Here is a 19431-nt window from a genome sequence, read left to right on the forward strand (position 1 = left end):
AACGGCGGTGGACTGGCCGCGGCAGCTCGCTGGATGTGGCTACGGCGAGGTGACGGAGTGAACGGAGGCGCAGCCGAGGTGGCGGAGGGGCGGTGTCATCACAGAATAAAACGACCAGCCGGATATGTTTTGTGTTTGTAACAAAGGGCATGTTGCAATTGCAACAAGCCAATCGTTACAAAAGGGTGTTTCAGCCTCGCAAAACAAAAACTCGCAACTTTTTTCTTGCGATAAGACTTATGTTGCAGCTGTAACATGACCTCTATTAGACCTTTGTTGCAGAAAATACCGCAACACCGCTTTTGCTGCAAAGGGGGGCTGCTCACGGGGATGCATTGGATGGTCATTGTCAGGTCCATCCAATGCATGGTCAGCGAGGCGGTGAATATTCCTCGGTTATCCATCAAAAAACACGCAGAACTTGGTATCCAAACAACCCCTATGAGAGACTATAAAGGGACCGTGCCCTCAGCACATATACGATTAAGATGATTCTTAGTTCAACCATAAATTGCGACTTTTGCATCGCATGTTAGGTTATAACATTGATTATACTTGTCTTGAGTACAATGGGTGTAAATATTCAAAATTGTGCATCAACGATATTCAGATTATCTAAAGTATTTGCTTCTACAAAAACTATGTGTACCATTTATGTTTAATCCCTGCCAACATCTCCCATTCGGTTAAATCCTGTGTACCATTTAAAGCCAAGTTTAATGAACAAGGTTATCTACATGTATCAAGATTTTGTGCCAAGCACCATAGGTTATTCATGCACAAGTCAAGCACATAAGAAGTAAGACCACCAGAAAAAAGATAAAGATATATAGCAACAAACCAAGTAGAGAGCAACAATACTACGAGTGCAATAGAGTACATAACAAACCAATACAAGACAAGTTCATAATTTTGCCAATAATTATTTAAGGGCTGCACCAGCTCCAGGACCCCCAAAGCTGCACTTGGCACCTGAACAAAGCTAGAGAGATACAACTGTGTCAATATAAAGAATCACTTTGAAAAGTAAATGTATGAAAGACACTTCGTTTATATTTTTTTACGGGAAAAACTTCCGATCTATTCATCAATTGTCAAGCCAGTACAAAGAACACTAGAAGTAAAAATAACATCCGAATCCATAGACCACCTAACGACGACAAAAAGCACTAGAGCGAGCCGAAGGCACGCCACCGTCATCGCCCCTCCATCACCGAAGCCGGGCAAACCTTGTTGTAACAGACAATTGGGAAGTCGTCGTGCTAAGGCCCAATATGATCTGCGCCAGAACAACAACCATCGCCGATGAAAAAAACATAGGTCGGAAGGATCCAGCCTGAAGACACACGAACACATATGAAGGAAGACCGGATCCAACAAATACAAACACCGACCGAATCCCACGAGATCCGCCAGAAACAAATCCCCACACGCCCTCTAATGACGCTAGATGCATCGCTGGGCCTGGACGGGGAGAACCTTATTCCGACTTCAGGGAGTCATTACCGTCTCTTCTTTCTGAACTGGATACAAACCATAGACGGTCATAAAAAAACATCTAAAAATGAAGTAGGAGCCCTCCCGCCGGCAAGGGCCGAGATCCACCACGCATTCATGGCGTAAGGCCACAGAAGGCAAAGCTGATCTGCGGTGGCGCCGACGGGAGGCACGGATTCCTAATCGCCATTGCGCGAGCTCACGAGGCGAAGGGGCAGGAGACGTACGTGTTTTAGCCCCTAGCTTTCCACTATATCCGGCGGAAGACACTTCTTTCAAGTGATAGAAAAGAAAAGCAATGGACAACTACTGTTAGAACAAAGAAATAAACTCTGGTTTAGTGATCTGCCTGTTGGCAATCTTTTCACCATTATAGAATCTTGAAAACAAGATAAATGCATTTTTTGAAAATTTGATCTTGTAAGTTTCTGCGGCAGCTAGCATATTTAAAACGTGTCTGTTTGACATGGGGTCATGGGTTGCTATGGAGGGTTCAAAACAGGTCAAATGTTGAGTCTTTGTGCAGGATTTTTTTCAGGAAGTAATGAATGTAGTAGGAGCAAAGGATAAGGATTGGTGGTTTCTTCTCGCTCCCAAATCCATATCAGGGATGTATGGTTTCTACCAGAACTTATCATAGTCTAGTAGCCGATACTCACCAAATAGTAATGAGGATGTAAGCAGCTCGACCAAACAAATGACTTTTATGCCCTACCATTTTCATAACAGAATTTAGTAATGGTTGTGTGCAACAGAGTTCACCATAAACAACAATAAAATACGTTCACAAGTTCAATTAATTATTTAAGGGCTGCAGTAGCTCATGGACCCCCGAAAGCTGCACTTGGCACCTGAACATTCCATGAGAAGCACCATAGAGCAACGATACTTCCAGTACAACAGAGTTAATCATAAACCATAATACAGGACGAGTTCATAACTTTGCCAATTATTTATTTATTAAGGGCTGCACTACCTCCTGGACCCCCCGAAGCGGCACCTGGGACCTGACCAAAGGTAGATAGATACACATGTGTCAATCTAACGAATCATTTCGAAAAGTGTATGAAGGACACTTTTAGGTGATACAGTAGTAAAGAAAAGCAATGAACAACTACTGCTAGAACGGAGAAATAAACTCAGTTTAGTGGTCTGCTTGTTGCCAGTATTTTCACACGCAAAAAAAAGACAAAACCTAAAAAAACACAACTATTTAATACATTTTTTGAAAATTTGGTCTGCCAAGCTTGTGATTTAGAGCATATTTAAAATGCTTCTGTTCTACACGGGTTGCTACGGAGGGTTTAAAACAGGTCAAATTTTGAGCCTATGTGCAGGTTTCATCATGAAGTAATGAAGGAGCAAAGGATAAGGATCGGTAGCTAACTAATTGCATCTTCTATCTGCCAAAACCATATGAGCAATGTATGGTTTCTCATGATTACAGCGGAACTTGATATTTTCACCATATTCTTGTTGGCAATCCTCAGTCAAATAGTATTGGGGATCTAAGTAGCTCGACCACACAAATAACTTCTATGCCCTACACTTTTCATGAAAGAATTTAGTGATGGTTGTGTGCATAATGCAAGCTAAAGAAGACCGACTGAACATAACAGGTTGACGATGGCAAATGAACAGTCTTTTATACCCTAAAAAACCGAAATTGTCTGCCAAGTTCACTACACATAAGAGCAGAAGACATACATGCAAATATAGAAAATAATAAAAACTACTCCCTCCGTCCCATAATGTAAGACATTTTTTAACACTACAGTAATGTCAAAAGGCGCCTTACATTATGAGACGGAGGGAGTAGATGAGTTCATATAATAATGAAGTAATGCACAATAGCGCTGGAAGAGCTTGGACTATTTTTCTTACTACGTGGAGGAAACAGCCGAGCAATCTCCGCCTTAGTCATATCTGCAAATGGGCCCAGTTGAGACACTTGCGACGATCCAGAATTGTTATCTTTGTACACAGCCATTGCACAAGCCCTAAATGACCTGAACCGGTGGGTCATTTCTTCATGGTCACGGGATACCTCATGATACTTGCACCAGCATTTATACAAGGCCCACAGGGATTCCTTGGACTTAATGGAATTCTCATCAACCAGGGGAAAGGTTTCTTCTGGATTGATGTCTGCCACAAAGTCGCTGAGTGCGAGATTTTCTTCTGGATTGATGTCTGCCACAAAGTCGTTGAGTCGCGATCTACAAGGGTATGTAGATGCACTCTTCTCTCTCTCGTTGCTAGTTACTCCATAGATTGATCTTGGTGATGCGTATAATTTTTTATTATTTCTGCAACAATCCCCAACAGTGGCATCATGAGCTAGGTCTATGCGTAGTTTCTATGCACGAGTAGAACACAAGTTGTTGTGGGCGTCGATTTTGTCAATTTACTTGCCGTTACTAGTCTTATCTTGATTCGGCGGCATCGTGGGATGAAGCGGCTCGGACCGACCTTACACGTACACTTACGTGAGACAGGTTCCACCGACTGACATGCAATAGTTGCATAAGGTGGCTAGCGGGTGTCTGTCTCTCCCACTTTAGTCGGATCGGATTCGATGAAAACGGTCCTTATGAAGGGTAAATAGAAATTGGCATATCACGTTGTGGTTTTGGCGTAGATAAGAAACGTTCTTGCTAAGAAACCTATAGCAGCCATGTAAAAATTTGCAACAACAATTAGAGGACGTCTAACTTGTTTTTGCAGCATATGTCGTGTGATGTGATATGTCCAAAAGGATGTGATGAATGATATATGTGATGTATGAGATTGATCATGTTCTTGTAATAGGAATCACGACTTGCATGTCGATGAGTATGACAACCGGCAGGAGCCATAGGAGTTGTCTTAATTTATTTATGACCTGCGTGTCAACATAAACGTCATGTAATTACTTTACTTTATTGCTAAACCGTTAGCCATAATAGTAGAAGTAATAGTTGATGAGACAACTACATGAAGACACGATGATGGATATCATGGTGTCATGCCGGTGACGATGATGATCATGGCGCCCCGAAGATGGAGATCAAAAGGAGCAAAAATGATATTGGCCATATCATGTCACTATTTGATTGCATGTGATGTTTATCATGTTTTACATCTTATTTGCTTAGAATGACGGTAGCTTAAATAAGATGATTCCTCGCAATAATTTCAAGAAAGTGTTCCCCCTAATTGTGCACCGTTGCTAAGGTCTGTTGTTCCGAAGCACCACGTGATGATCGGGTGTGATAGGTTCTAACGTTCGCATACAACGGGTGTAAGCCAGATTTACACACGCAATACACTTAGGTTGACTTGACGAGCCTAGCATGTACAGACATGGCCTCGGAACACGGAAGACCGAAAGGTCGAACATGAGTCATATAGAAGATACGATCAACATGAAGATGTTCACCGATGATGACTAGTCCGTCTCACATGATGATCGGACACGGCCTAGTTAACTTGGATCATGTATCACTTAGATGACTAGAGGGATGTCTGTCTGAGTGGGAGTTCACTAAATAATTTGATTAGATGAACTTAATTATCATGAACTTAGTCTAAAATCTTTACAATATGTCTTGTAGATCAAATGACCCACGCTAATGTTGCCCTCAACTTCAACGCGTTCCTAGAGAAAACCAAGCTGAAAGACGATGGTAGCAACTATACGGACTGGGTCCGGAACTTGAGGATCATCCTCATAGCTGCCAAGAAAGCATATGTCCTTGAAGCACCGCTAGGTGATGCACCAGCCCCAGCAAACCAAGACGTTATGAACGCTTGGCAGACCCGTGTTGATGATTACTCCCTGGTTCAGTGCGGCATGCTTTACAGCTTAGAACCGGGGCTCCAAAAGCGTTTCGAGCAACACTGAGCATATGAGATGTTCCAAGAGCTGAAAATGGTTTTCCAAGCTCATGCCCGGGTCAAGAGATATGAAGTCTCCAACAAGTTCTACAGTTGTAAGATGGAGGAGAATAGTTCTGTCAACGAGCACATACTCAAAATATCTGGGTTGCACAACCGCTTCACTCAGCTGGGAGTTAATCTCTCGAATGACGCGGTCGTTGACAGAATCCTTCAGTCGCTTCCACCAAGCTACAAGAGCTTTGTGATGAACTTCAATATGCAGGGGATGGAAAAGACCATTCCTGAGGTATATTCAATGCCGAAATCAGCGGAGGTGGAGATAAAAAAGGAACATCAAGTGTTGATGGTGAATAAAACCACTAAGTTTAAGAAAGGCAAGGGTAAGAAGAACTTCAAGAAGGACGGCAAGGGAGTTGCCGCGCCCGGTAAGCCAGTTGCCGGGAAGAAGCCAAAGAATGGACCCAAGCCTGAGACTGAGTGTTTTTATTGCAAGGGAAGTGGTCACTGGAAGCGGAACTGCCCCAAGTACTTAGCGGACAAGAAGGCCGGCAACACCAAAGGTATATGTGATATACATGTTATTGATGTGTATCTTACCATCACTCGTAGTAGCTCCTGGGTATTTGATACCGGTGCCGTTGCTCATATTTGTAACTCAAAACAGGAGCTGCGGAATAAGCGGAGACTGGTGAAGGACGATGTGACGATGCGCGTCGGGAATGGTTCCAAGGTCGATGTGATCGCCGTCGGCACGCTACCTCTACATTTACCTACGGGATTAGTTTTAAACCTCAATAATTGTTATTTAGTGCCAACTTTGAGCATGAACATTGTATCAGGATCTCGGTTAATACGAGATGGCTACTCATTTAAATCCGAGAATAATGGTTGTTCTATTTATATGAGAGATATGTTTTATGGTCATGCCCCGCTGGTCAATGGTTTATTCTTAATGAATCTCGAACGTAATGTTACACATATTCATAATGTGAATACCAAAATATGTAAGGTTGATAATTATAGTCCCACATACTTGTGGCACTGCCGCCTTGGTCACATTGGTGTCAAGCGCATGAAGAAGCTCCATGCAGATGGACTTTTGGAGTCTCTTGATTACGAATCATTTGACACGTGCGAACCATGCCTCATGGGTAAAATGACCAAGACTCCGTTCTCCGGAACAATGGAGTGAGCAACCAACTTATTGGAAATCATACATACTGATGTGTGCGGTCCAATGAGTGTTGAGGCTCGCGGTGGCTATCGTTATGTTCTCACCCTCACTGATGACTTGAGTAGATATGGGTATGTCTACTTAATGAAACACAAGTCTGAGACCTTTGAAAAGTTCAAGGAATTTCAGAGTGAGGTTGAAAATCAATGTGACAGGAAAATAAAGTTCTTACGATCAGATCGTGGAGGAGAATATTTGAGTCATGAATTTGGCACACACTTAAGGAAATGTGGAATAGTTTCACAACTCACGCCGCCTGGAACACCTCAGCGTAATGGTGTGTCCGAACGTCGTAATCGCACTCTATTGAATATGGTGCGATCTATGATGTCTCTTACCGATCTACCGCTGTCATTTTGGGGCTATGCTTTAGAGACTGCCACATTCACTTTAAATAGGGCTCCGTCGAAATCCGTTGAGACGACACCGTATGAATTATGGTTTGGGAAGAAACCTAAGCTGTCGTTTCTAAAAGTTTGGGGATGCGATGCTTATGTCAAGAAACTTCAACTTGAAAAGCTCGAACCCAAATCGGAAAAATGCGTCTTCATAGGATACCCTAAGGAAACTATTGGGTATACCTTCTACCTAAGATCTGAAGGCAAGATCTTTGTTGCCAGGAATGGATCCTTTCTAGAGAAAGAGTTTCTCTCGAAAGAATTAAGTGGGAGGAAAGTAGAGCTTGATGAAGTATTGCCTCTTGAAGCGGAAAGTAGCGCAGCTCAGGAAAATGTTCCTGTGGTGCCTGCACCGACTAGAGAGGAAGATGATGATCAAGGTACTTCGGATCAAGCTCCTACTGAACTTCGTAGGTCCACGAGGACACGTTCCACACCAGAATGGTATGGCAACCCTGTCTTGGAAATCATGTTGTTAGACAACGGTGAACCTTCGAACTATGAAGAAGCAATGGCGGGCCCAGATTTTGACAAATGGCAGGAAGCCATGAAATCCGAGATAGGATCCATGTATGAAAACAAAGTATGGACTTTGACTGACTTGCCCGATGATCGGCGAGCCATAGAAAATAAATGGATCTTTAAGAAGAAGGCAGACGCGGATGGTAATGTGACCATCTATAAGGCTCGGCTTGTCGCTAAAGGTTATCGACAAGTTCAAGGGGTTGACTACGATGAGACTTTCTCACCCGTAGCGAAGCTGAAGTCTGTCTGAATCATGTTAGCAATTGCCGCATTCTATGATTATGAGATATGGCAAATGGACGTCAAAACGGCATTCGTTAATGGTTTCCATAAGGAAGAATTGTATATGCTGCAGCCGGAAGGTTTTGTCGATCCTAAGAGTGCTGACAAGGTGGGCAAGCTCCAACGCTCAATCTATGGGCCGGTGCAAGCATCTCAGAGTTGGAACATTCGATTTGATGAGATGATCAAAGCGTTTGGGTTTACGCAGACTTATGGAGAAGCCTGTGTTTACAAGAAAGTGAGTGGGAGCTCTGTAGCATTTCTCATATTATATGTGGATGACATACTATTGATGGGAAATGATATAGAATTCTTGGAAAGCATAAAGGCCTACTTGAATAAGTGTTTTTCAATGAAGGACCTTGGAGAAGCTGCTTATATATTAGGCATCAAGATCTATAGAGATAGATCGAGACGCCTCATTAGTCTTTCACAAAGTACGTACCTTGACAAGATATTGAAGAAGTTCAATATGGATCAGTCCAAGAAGGGGTTCTTGCCTGTATTGCAAGGTGTGAGATTGAGCACGGCTCAATGCCCAACCACGACAGAAGATAGAGAAAAGATGAGTGTCGTCCCCTATGCCTCGGCCATAGGGTCTATTATGTATGCCATGCTGTGTACCAGACCTGATGTAAACCTTGCCGTAAGTTTGGTAGGAAGGTACCAAAGTAATCCCGGCATGGAACACCGGACAGCGGTCAAGAATATCCTGAAGTACCTGAAGAGGACTAAGGATATGTTTCTCGTTTATGAAGGTGACGAAGAGCTCGTTGTAAAGGGTTACGTCGATGCTAGCTTCGACACAGATCTGGATGACTCTAAGTCACAAACCGGATACATGTATATTTTGAATGGTGGGGCAGTCAGCTGGTGCAGTTGCAAGCAAAGCGTTGTGGCAGGATCTACATGTGAAGCGGAGTACATGGCAGCCTCGGAGGCAGCACACGAAGCAATCTGGGTGAAGGAGTTCATTACCGACCTAGGAGTTATTCCCAATGCGTCGGGCCCAATGACTCTCTTCTGTGACAACACTGGAGCTATTGCCCTTGCCAAGGAGCCCAGGTTTCATAAGAAGACCAGGCATATCAAGCGTCGCTTCAACTCCATTCGTGAAAATGTTCAAAATGGAGACATATATATTTGTAAAGTGCATACGGACCTGAATGTCGCAGATCCGTTGACTAAACCTCTTCCTCGAGCAAAACATGATCAACACCAGAACTTTATGGGTGTTCGATTCATCACAATGTAACTAGATTATTGACTCTAGTGCAAGTGGGAGACTGTTGGAAATATGCCCTAGAGGCAATAATAAAATGGTTATTATTATATTTCCTTGTTCATGATAATTGTCTATTGTTCATGCTATAATTGTGTTATCCAGAAATCGTAATACATGTGTGAATACATAGACCACAATATGTCCCTAGTGAGCCTCTAGTTGACTAGCTCGTTGACCAACAGATGGTCATGGTTTCCTGACTATGGACATTGGATGTCGTTGATAACGGGATCACATCATTAGGAGAATGATGTGATGGACAAGACCCAATCCTAAGCATAGCACTAGATCGTGTAGTTCATCTGCTAGAGCTTTTCTAATGTCAAGTATCATTTCCTTAGACCATGAGATTGTGCAACTCCCGGATATCGTAGGAGTGCTTTGGGTGTGCCAAACGTCACAACGTAACTAGGTGGCTATAAAGGTGCACTACAGGTATCTCCGAAAGTGTCTGTTGGGTTGGCACGAATCGAGACTGGGATTTGTCACTCCGTATGACGGAGAGGTATCTCTGGGCCCACTCGGTAATGCATCATCATAATGAGCTCAATGTGACCAAGTGGTTGATCACAGGATCATGCATTACGGTACGAGTAAAGTGACTTGCCGGTAACGAGATTGAACGAGGTATTGGGATACCGACGATCGAATCTCGGGCAAGTAACATACCGATTGACAAAGGGAATTGTATACGAGATTGCTTGAATCCTCGACATCGTGGTTCATCCGATGAGATCATCGTGGAACATGTGGGAGCCAACATGGATATCCAGATCCCGCTGTTGGTTATTGGCCGGAGAGTTGCCTCGGTCATGTCTGCATGGTTCCCGAACACGTAGGGTCTACACACTTAAGGTTCGATGACACTAGGGTTATTAGGAAGACTTGTATGTGATTACCGAATGTTGTTCAGAGTCCCGGATGAGATCCCGGACGTCACGATGAGTTCCGGAATGGTCTGGAGGTAAAGATTTATATATGGGAAGTTGTCATATGGTCACCGGAAAGGTTCAGGGGCATATCGGTATTGTACCGGGCCACCAGAGGGGTTCCGGGGGTCCACCGGGAGGGGCCACCTCACTCGGAGGGCCTCATGGGCTGTAGAAGAAAGGGAACCAGCCCTTGGAGGGCTGGGCGCATCCCCCCTTGGGCCCATGTGCCTAGGGTTGGGGGGGGGGGGGGAACCCTAAAGGGGGCGCCCCCCTTGCTTGGGGGGCAAGCCCCCTCCCCTTGGCCGCCGCCCCCCCTCTAGATCTCATCTAGAGGGGGCCGGCCCCCTTCCCCCTTCCCCTATAAATAGAGGGGTGAGGGGAGGGCTGTACACCACATCCAAGGCGCAGCCCCTCCCCTCCCCAACACCTCTCCTCCTCCGTTAAGAGCTTAGCGAAGCCCTGCCGGAGTACTGCTGCTCCACCACCACCATGCCATCGTGCTGCTGTTGGAGCCCTCTTCCTCAACCTCTCCCTCCTCCTTGCTGGATCAAGGCGCGGGAGACGTCTCCGCTCCGTACGTGTGTTGAACGCGGAGGTGCCGTCCGTTTGGCGCTAGGATCATCGGTGATTTGGATCACGACGAGTACGACTCCATCAACCCCATTCTCTTGAACGCTTCCGCTCGCGATCTACAAGGGTATGTAGATGCACTCTTCTCTCTCTTGTTGCTAGTTACTCCATAGATTGATCTTGGTGATGCGTAGAATTTTTTTTAATTTCTGCAACGATCCCCAACAGATCGAACACGCCTACTTTCTAGAAACCGAGCGGGTTGTTTGAGTTCATTGCCCACGATGTTGTCTGAGTAACCGTCTGCAATAGAAAATCCCAATAAGCAGGGTAATTAGCCTATTATTGATAATCCATGTACTAATCAAACTGATATTTCTTATAAAACACGCCAGATATTTCATATCAGTATAAAAGCAACCATGATTTCATAATCGAATTACATCAGATAGCTTCGGCACTCAGTTACGCCATTACACAACAGCACCAAGTTTCACATGCAGCATCAAAAACCTTTGGAAAGTAGCATCATACACGGTAAATAAACAGATGAATCTCATCTGGGAAACTGCAGAAGCGGAAGGCAAATATTGATCCTTTAGTGATGTTGAATGTCCTTGCAACTTTTGGCCAGTTGCTATGGATAATTGCCCGCCCAACCTTCGTCCTCTTCAGCAAGACTTCAATACTGTACCGTGGGTGTTGAATGAATACCTTCCTTGCCTCTTGACCATGCAGGCGGTTTGAGCGGTAATCATCGGTGAACTACTTTGAAAAGTACTGAAAATAAAGCTATGCATAAATCGCTATTGTAAATTTTGAAATGATGCAAGGGGTAAAAACAAGGTAAAAGAGTTGGTACCATCCTATAGTTGACTAATGTCTTCTTCATTGTGCAAACAAAGATCTTGATGTTATTCGTTGCAAGTTTCTTCATCCTAACAATCTTTCTGAGTTTCTTGACTTGACTGATATTCATGGACATCTCATTTCCCCATATGCAAAATGGGTCGAATAGTGGGTCTAAGCCTCTGACAGGAAGACCTACATGTGCAAGACCAAATTGTAAGAAACCTAAATATTAGAATGATTCCTGCAACTGCACAATAATGTGCTATTAGCCAAAGGACCCTTCTTGAATAAACCTCTATGGTAAACCACAATGTCTCCCATTGTTTCCCTGCAATACACATAAGGAAGATCTTGATCAGGTTAACTGAGAATTGCCATACTATCAGTAGAATATGTATTGAGTACAACCAAATTCGATTGGTGTCACATGCATAACAATACAAAATTGTACCCACATCAAATGAAAATCAAATTGCAGAACTGAACCAAACAGTTAAATGGACAGCAGACCAAATGAACCAAAATAGTTAACTGAGCACGACATTGCAGAATAGAAACATGTACTAAAAGATAAGACAGTTAACAAAACAAAGAATGCTTGAGAACAGTACTACGAAATGTAGCAATTGTTGGACCAAAGTGTTAACTGAACATTACATTTCAGAGGACCAAACTATAACTAAACATCAGATTGCATATTAACATTACAGAGGACAAATCACTAGAAGGCACTGGCGGTGGCCTCGAGAAAACAACACAAACTGTATTTTAAAGTAGACAACCACGTTGCGGTGTCGACGGTGGCCTCGAAGACGAGGTGCTCCTCCAAGATCTGGCGGTCGACACACATGGCAGCCATAGCGACCTCGTGCACGCATGCGGCTGCATGCTACTGAGCTCCACGTTATACTATGTGCAAAATGGCTGTGGGCGGCGCTTAATTGGAGGAGGGGGCAGTGATTTCGAGGGAAGGTGTCGCGCTGTTGGTCGGGGCATGTGGGATGGGAAACGAGGAGGATGGTGTGGGTGGGGTGTGGATTACCTGACCATATCGATGAGGCCATGCAGCAAGAAGAAGAGTCTGCGGCGAGGAGGGCGCGCAGCAAGACGAAGGGTCACCGGCGAGGAGGCGACACTGCAAGAAAAAGGGTCACCGGCGAGGAGGCGGCACTGCAAGAAGAAGGGTAGCCGGCGAGGAGGCGGCGCTGCAAGAAGAAGGGTCGCCAGCGAGGAGGCTGAGCTGCTAGTAAGCAGCAGTGAAGGTTTGAACTTGAAAAGCAAGGAGGAATAATGGAAATGTGGCTTTTGGTAGGAGGGAGGGGGTGGGGAGATAGATATTTCCGCGGTGGCAAAAAAATTTCACTCGGTGTCGCGAGAAACTGGTGCGCAAGTGTGGTTCAAGCGGGAGCAGTGGACTATAGACGACGAAGCTTCCTGCGTAAGCCAGACAAGACGGTGTGCCAAGATATTTTATATCGCATCCCACACGATTCTTTCTAGTAAACTATTTGTGGTATACCTGATTTTTTCATTATGTTTTGAAAGACAAAATGGTGTTACGGAGGGAAAGGATGGTGTTTGAATTGCTAGAACATTTGTGTACAATGAACATGCAACTAGTACATGAGTGTCTTGTTTAAATTTGGAATTATTCCGGGTTCGTTTGGCATTTTATGCATTAATTGAGTTTCTGGGCATTTAATGTGCATAATTCAAATTTGAACTACAAGCACATGCTCCAATGCACCAAAGTTTGTTGAAAAATCACATGTGTGTCTTTGGGTGAATTTATAGATCCCATGCAAGAAATGGGAATGAAATTCAAACATCTGGGCGTCGTGGCTCGACTGGAAAGATTGAGAAACTTGGTTTTTTAATTTCTGTAAATCCAAAAAACACCTGAAAATCATGAAACTTGGCATGGTGTCATGACATGGCACCAACATGCTGCGGTAAATTTTTTGGCCGAATTGGGACAAGCTTTGGTGTAAGCTTCTTGTAAGCCGGAGCTTTCCTCAAGAACGCTCGTGGTTCCGAGAGGGAACTGTGACCTTCGTGTGCGAAACGACATACTACACTGCCTTCTCCCGCCTTAATGTTTGTACACAAGCAGATTATACCAAATTGAAGTATCATGCTAAATTTTGGAATTATTCCGGGTTCGTTTGACCTTTTTATACATTAATTGAGTTTCTGCGCATTTAATGTGCATAATTCAAATTTGAACTACAAGCACATGCTCCAATGCACCAAAGTTGGTTGAAAAATCACATTTGTGTCTTTGGGTGAATTTATAGGACACATGCAAGAAATGAGAATGAAATTCAAACATCTGGGCATCGTGGCTCGGCCGGAAAGATTGTGAAACTTGGTTCTTTTAATTCTTGTAAATCCAAAACACGCCTTAAAATCATGAAACTTGGCATGGTATCATTACATGACACCAACATGCTGCGGTAATTTTTTTGGCCGAATTGGGACAAGCTTTGGTGTAAGCTTCTTCCAAACCGGAGCTTTCCTCAAGAAGGCTCGTGGTTCTGGGAGGGAACATGTCACCTCCGTGTGCGAAACGAGATACGTACACTGCCTTCTCCCGCCTTAATTTTTTTACACAGGCAGATTAGACCAAATAGAAGTATCGTGCTAAATTTTGAAATTATTCCGGGTTCGTTTGACCTTTTTTATACATTAATTGAGTTTCTGCGCAATTAATGTGCATAATTCAAATTTGAACTACAAGCACATGCTCGAGTGCACCAAAGTTGGTTGAAAAATCACATGTATGTCCTTGGGTGAATTTATAGGTCCAATGCAAGAAATGAGAATGAAATTCAAACATCTGGGCGTCGTGGCTCGGCCGGAATGATTGAGAAACTTGGTTTTTTAATTCCTGTAAATCCAAAACACGCTTGAAAATCATGAAACATGGCACCAACATGCTGCGGTAAATTTTTTGGCCGAATTGGGACAAGCTTTGGTGTAAGCTTCTTATAAACCGAAGCTTCCCCCAAGAAGGCTTGTGGTTCCGAGAGGGAACGTGTCACCTCCTTGTGCAAAACGAGATACATACACTGCCTTCTCTCGCCTTAATTTTTACACAGGCATATTAGACCAAATAGAAGTATCGTGCTAAATTTTGGAATTATTCCGGGTTTGTTTGGCCTTTTTATACATTAATAATAATTGAGTTTCTACGCATTTAATGTGCATAATTCAAATTTGAACTACAAGCACATGCTCCAGTGCATCAAAGTTGTTTGAAAAATCACATGTGTGTCCTTGGATGAATTTCTAGGTCCCATGCAAGAAATGAGAATGAAATTCAAACATCTGGGCGTCGTGGCTCAACCCGAAAGATTGAGAAACTTGGTTTTTTAATTCCTGTAAATCCAAAACATGTTTGAAAATCAACATGGCACCAACATGTTGTGGTAATTTTTCTGTCCGATTTGCGAAGGTGCACACGCTAACAATCAACAAAGTCATTTTGGAACAAGTGCTGTCACGTTACAAATCGGAAACACAAGTATTATTTAAAACGTGGCCGTTCTACTTACCGATTACGTGCCACCACGCGTCCCCTTTTTTTATTGGCTAGGAGGTGCCGTGCGGGGTAGCTATTTGAGTACGGGAGGCGTGCGATCAGACCCCTGCGCATGCTCATTAGGAGGAGATCCCTTTGACCGCTACCCGCCATGCACCTCCCTCCCAACGTCTCCATTAATGGCGCCCGAACCCCTGTTCTACGGTGTGGCTATATGTCTCATTGAACTGAGATTTAAGAGAGAAAAATGAAAATCTGAAAAAAAGTTTTGCACGGATCTTGATGTAAGATCTGACAGACCTATATAGCATCGACTGCGACTTATAGCAAGCATGATGAATATAAGGATGATGATAGTGGATAATAATTGTCTTACATATTTAAGAACATAATTAAAAAAAGCCACATGCGGCAATGCCCAAAATACACAAGGGCAAAAGAAGAATGAATGCAACGATCTGGCTCACTGATCTCTACGTTGCTGCAGGCCGCGGGAACGTCTCCGCGGCGAGCGGCAATGAGCTCTTTCTTGTCCTCAAGATGCTGCTTGAAAGCATCCATGAATTCCTCCACTAGCCTTCTGCGCTCGATGCGCAGCATGGCATTCTCGTCCATAAGTTTCTCGACAATGTCGCCGGTCCTCTTCAACAAGGCAGTGGTCTCCTCCTGCTGCTCCGCACTTCCGATGATCTTCGCTCTCAGCTGGTCGCGCTCGGCCCGGAGCTTCGCATTGCTCTCATTTAGTTGCCGGATGATGCTGGTAGCCTGTTCAAACGAGGCTTTCATGTCGTCCTGCAACCTCGCCCAGCCGGAGATTTGATCCATCTGGTAAGGACGATGGCATGCATGCGCCTGTAACAGTCCTCGCCTGCCCGCGAGACATTTTCCCAGGCCACCGCGGCATGGGAGTACATCTCTGCTGCATTTGTGGCGCGGCGGGACATCTCTTCTGCTTTCGCGGCGCGGCCGGACAAGTCTGCTGCATCGACGGTGCAGCGGGACCTCCGTGCTGCTCCAGCGGCGTGGTGGGACCTCTCTGCTGCTACGGCCGCGCGACGGGACATGTCATCTGCTTTCGCAGCGAGGTGGGACATCTCTCACGCTTCCGCTTCCATGCTCGCCTCTCCCTGGTGGCAATCTCTCGACCCATAACTCACGCTGGCCATGGCACACGCAAGGGAACAATGATGAATAACTTGTTTGTTTTTGTGGATGAGGAGTTGAGGAGGAATGTGCAGTCATATTGGAGTAGTAGTATTTATAACTGAGTACTAATACGCTCCTAAGTGGGAAACCGTTTAAGTTTTGATCGGTGTGAACAGGTTTGCAATTTGGAATGTGATGGGACGCAGGCTCAAAATTTATTGACGGTTCTATAATTTCTAAGTGCAGCACTATTCTCGGACGGCGTAACGTGGGTACGCTTTCTTGGCCTCGTACGTGGCGTTTTTTCTATTGCCTAATCGCAAACAGTTAATCCTTCTGAAGCGTATGCCCTCAATCGCACATTGTCAAAAAGTAATGCGGTAGACCTTCTTTAACATGTGTTAAAAAGCAAAAAAAAGCAAAACAAGGACCTTGAGGTTAATCCCACTGATGGGGTGTATCTTAAATGTCCATTCAGGACATTTATGACAGATCCCATCAGTGGGATTAACATCAAGACAGCTTCCCATCCGGTCACCCATCTCATGCCTATTCCAGCCCGAGCACAGTTAACTTGAGAGTTCTCTTAGATGAGCTACTGGTGGAACAGCTGGTCCTTGCTGATATAGGATGCCCTCTTCCATCCTTATGGCGTACCCGGATGACCGCCCGTCGCCCAATGGCCAACATATGTTGTGTAGATAGAGCATATCACATACGTCTTATTAGAAGCAATCATCTGTGTTATTATCGGTCTTCGCACACATTTCTGATTACAGACCTGTTTGTCGCGTATCACACACATCTTGATATACTGAACCGTTTCTGTTCTCTTGTCTCAACGCAAACAGTTCATCTGAGTGAACCGCATGCCGTATATCGCACACACCTTAATCTGGCTGGCCGTTTCTTTTGTGTTGCCTAATCACAAACAGTTCATCCGAGTGAACCGTAAGCCGTATATCACAGACGCCTTCATCTGGCTGCCCGTTTCTTTTGTATTGCCACATCGCAAACAGTTAATTGAACTGAACCGTATGCCCAGCATCGCACACGCAACTATAATCTGAACCGTGTTTGATGCATCCTCCATCGCAAACGTTTTGCACCTTTTTTGATGCTTTTTTACACCACCGTTTGCGATTGTGGCATCGCACACAGTTTCATTGAAGGGTATCTGATTGTAGTGTCGCATTAGCAGCAACCTGCAGTAGTGAGTGCTCATAGTAGCGCCTAGGTATTTGATACTGCTTCGGTTGCTCATATTTGTAACTCGAAACATGAGTTGTAGAATAAATGGAGACTAGTTAAGGGCGAGGTGACAATGTGCGTGATACGTCTCCAACGTATCTACTTTTCCTCACGCCTTTCCTCTTGTTTTGGACTCTAATTTGCATGATTTGAATGAAACTAACCCCGGACTAACGTTGTTTTCAGCAGAACTACCATGGTGTTGTTTTTGTGTAGAAATAAAAGTTCTCAGAATGAAACGAAACTTTGCGAGGAATTTTTATGGAATAAAAGAGGATATTTGGAGCCAAGACATACCGGAGAGGGGCCCCTGGGTGGGCACAACCCACCATGGCGCGCCTTCCTCTCCTGGCGCGCCCAGGTGGGTTGTCTCCACCTGGTGGCCCCATAGACCCTGATTCCGACGCTATAAAATCACATACTTTCAGGAAAAATCAGGGAGAAAGAATTATTGCATTCCACGAGACGGAGCCATCATCACCTCCTGTTCTTCATCAGGAGGCCAGATCTAGAGTCCGTTTGGGGCTCCGGGGAGGGGGATCTTCGTTCTTCATCATCACCAAACCTTCTCCATCGCCAATTCCATGATGTTCCCCACCAACAGTGAGTAATTCCTTCGTAGACTCGCTGGTTGGTGAGGAGTTGGATGAGATTCATCATGTAATCGAGTTAGTTTTGTTAGGGCTTGATCCCTAGTATCCACTATGTTCTTAGATTGATGTTGCTATGACTTTGTTATGCTTAATGCTTGTCACTTTGGGCCCGGGTGCCATGAACTCAGATCTGAACCGTTTATGAATTTATCATTATATCCATGTTTTAGATCCGATCTTGCAAGTTATAGTCACCTACTACGTGTTATGATCCGGCACCCCCAGAGTGACAACAGTCGGGCCCACTCCCGGTGATGACCGTAGTTTGAGGAGTTCATGTATTCACTATGTGTTAATGCTTTGTTCCGGTTCTCTATTAAAAGGAGGCCTTAATGTCCCTTAGTTTCTAATATGGACCCCGCTACCACGGGAGGGTAGGACAAAAGATGTCATGCAAGTTCTTTTAATAAAGCATGTATGACTATTTACGGAATACATGCCTACATTATATTGACGAACTGGAGCTAGTGCCGTATCGCCCTAGGTTATAACTGTCACATGATGAATATCATCCAACAAGTCACCGATCCAATGCCTACGAATTTATCTTATATTGTTTCTACTAAGTTACTACTGCTATCGTTACTGTTACACTTGCTACAAACTTACTGCTATCACTGTTACCGTTACCGTTGCTGCTGTCACTACTATCAAAACTATCGTACTACTTTGCTACTGATCACTTTGCTGCAAATAATTAATCTCCAGGTGTGGTTGAATTGGCAACTCAGCTGCTAATAACTTCAAATATTCTTTGGCTCCCCTTTTGTCGAATCTATAAATTAGGGTTGAATACTCTACCCTCAAAAACTATTGCGATCCCCTATACTTGTGGGTTATCAAGACCTTTTTCTGGCGCCGTTGCCGGGGAGCATAGCAATATTTGTTGAATCACTTGGGATTATTATCAATTTATCACTATGAAGAATCTGAAGGATGCTAAGACGAAGATATTTCCCTCAAAGACGAGGGGAGGTAAGGAGCTGCCATCCAGTTCTTTTAGATTCACCTTGTGTTGTAAGTAGACTTGCAACACCACCACATGCTATCAATTCTAATATGTCGCAAGTTATTGATGATGCTACTTCTACTATGAATGATGCGTATGATGATGCTAGTACCTTGCTTGATAATGATGTGCCACTTGGTGAATTTCTTGATGAACAAATTGCTAGAGTAATACAACATGATGTTGTTGAATCTGATGATGATCTTGAAACTGAAACTCCTGAAACACCTGCTAGAACTAGCCTTTCTAGATATGAATTGCCTAAGGTACCAGAAGGTTATGTTATGAATGAGGAGACAACTAGAGATATTCTTGCTTGTAAGGATAGAGATGATCTAGAGAAATTACTGTGCAAGTATAAAGAAAAATCT

This window comes from Triticum aestivum, chromosome 2A (assembly GCF_018294505.1).
Source record: "Triticum aestivum cultivar Chinese Spring chromosome 2A, IWGSC CS RefSeq v2.1, whole genome shotgun sequence".
In the NCBI taxonomy this organism is placed as follows: Eukaryota; Viridiplantae; Streptophyta; class Magnoliopsida; order Poales; family Poaceae; genus Triticum; species Triticum aestivum.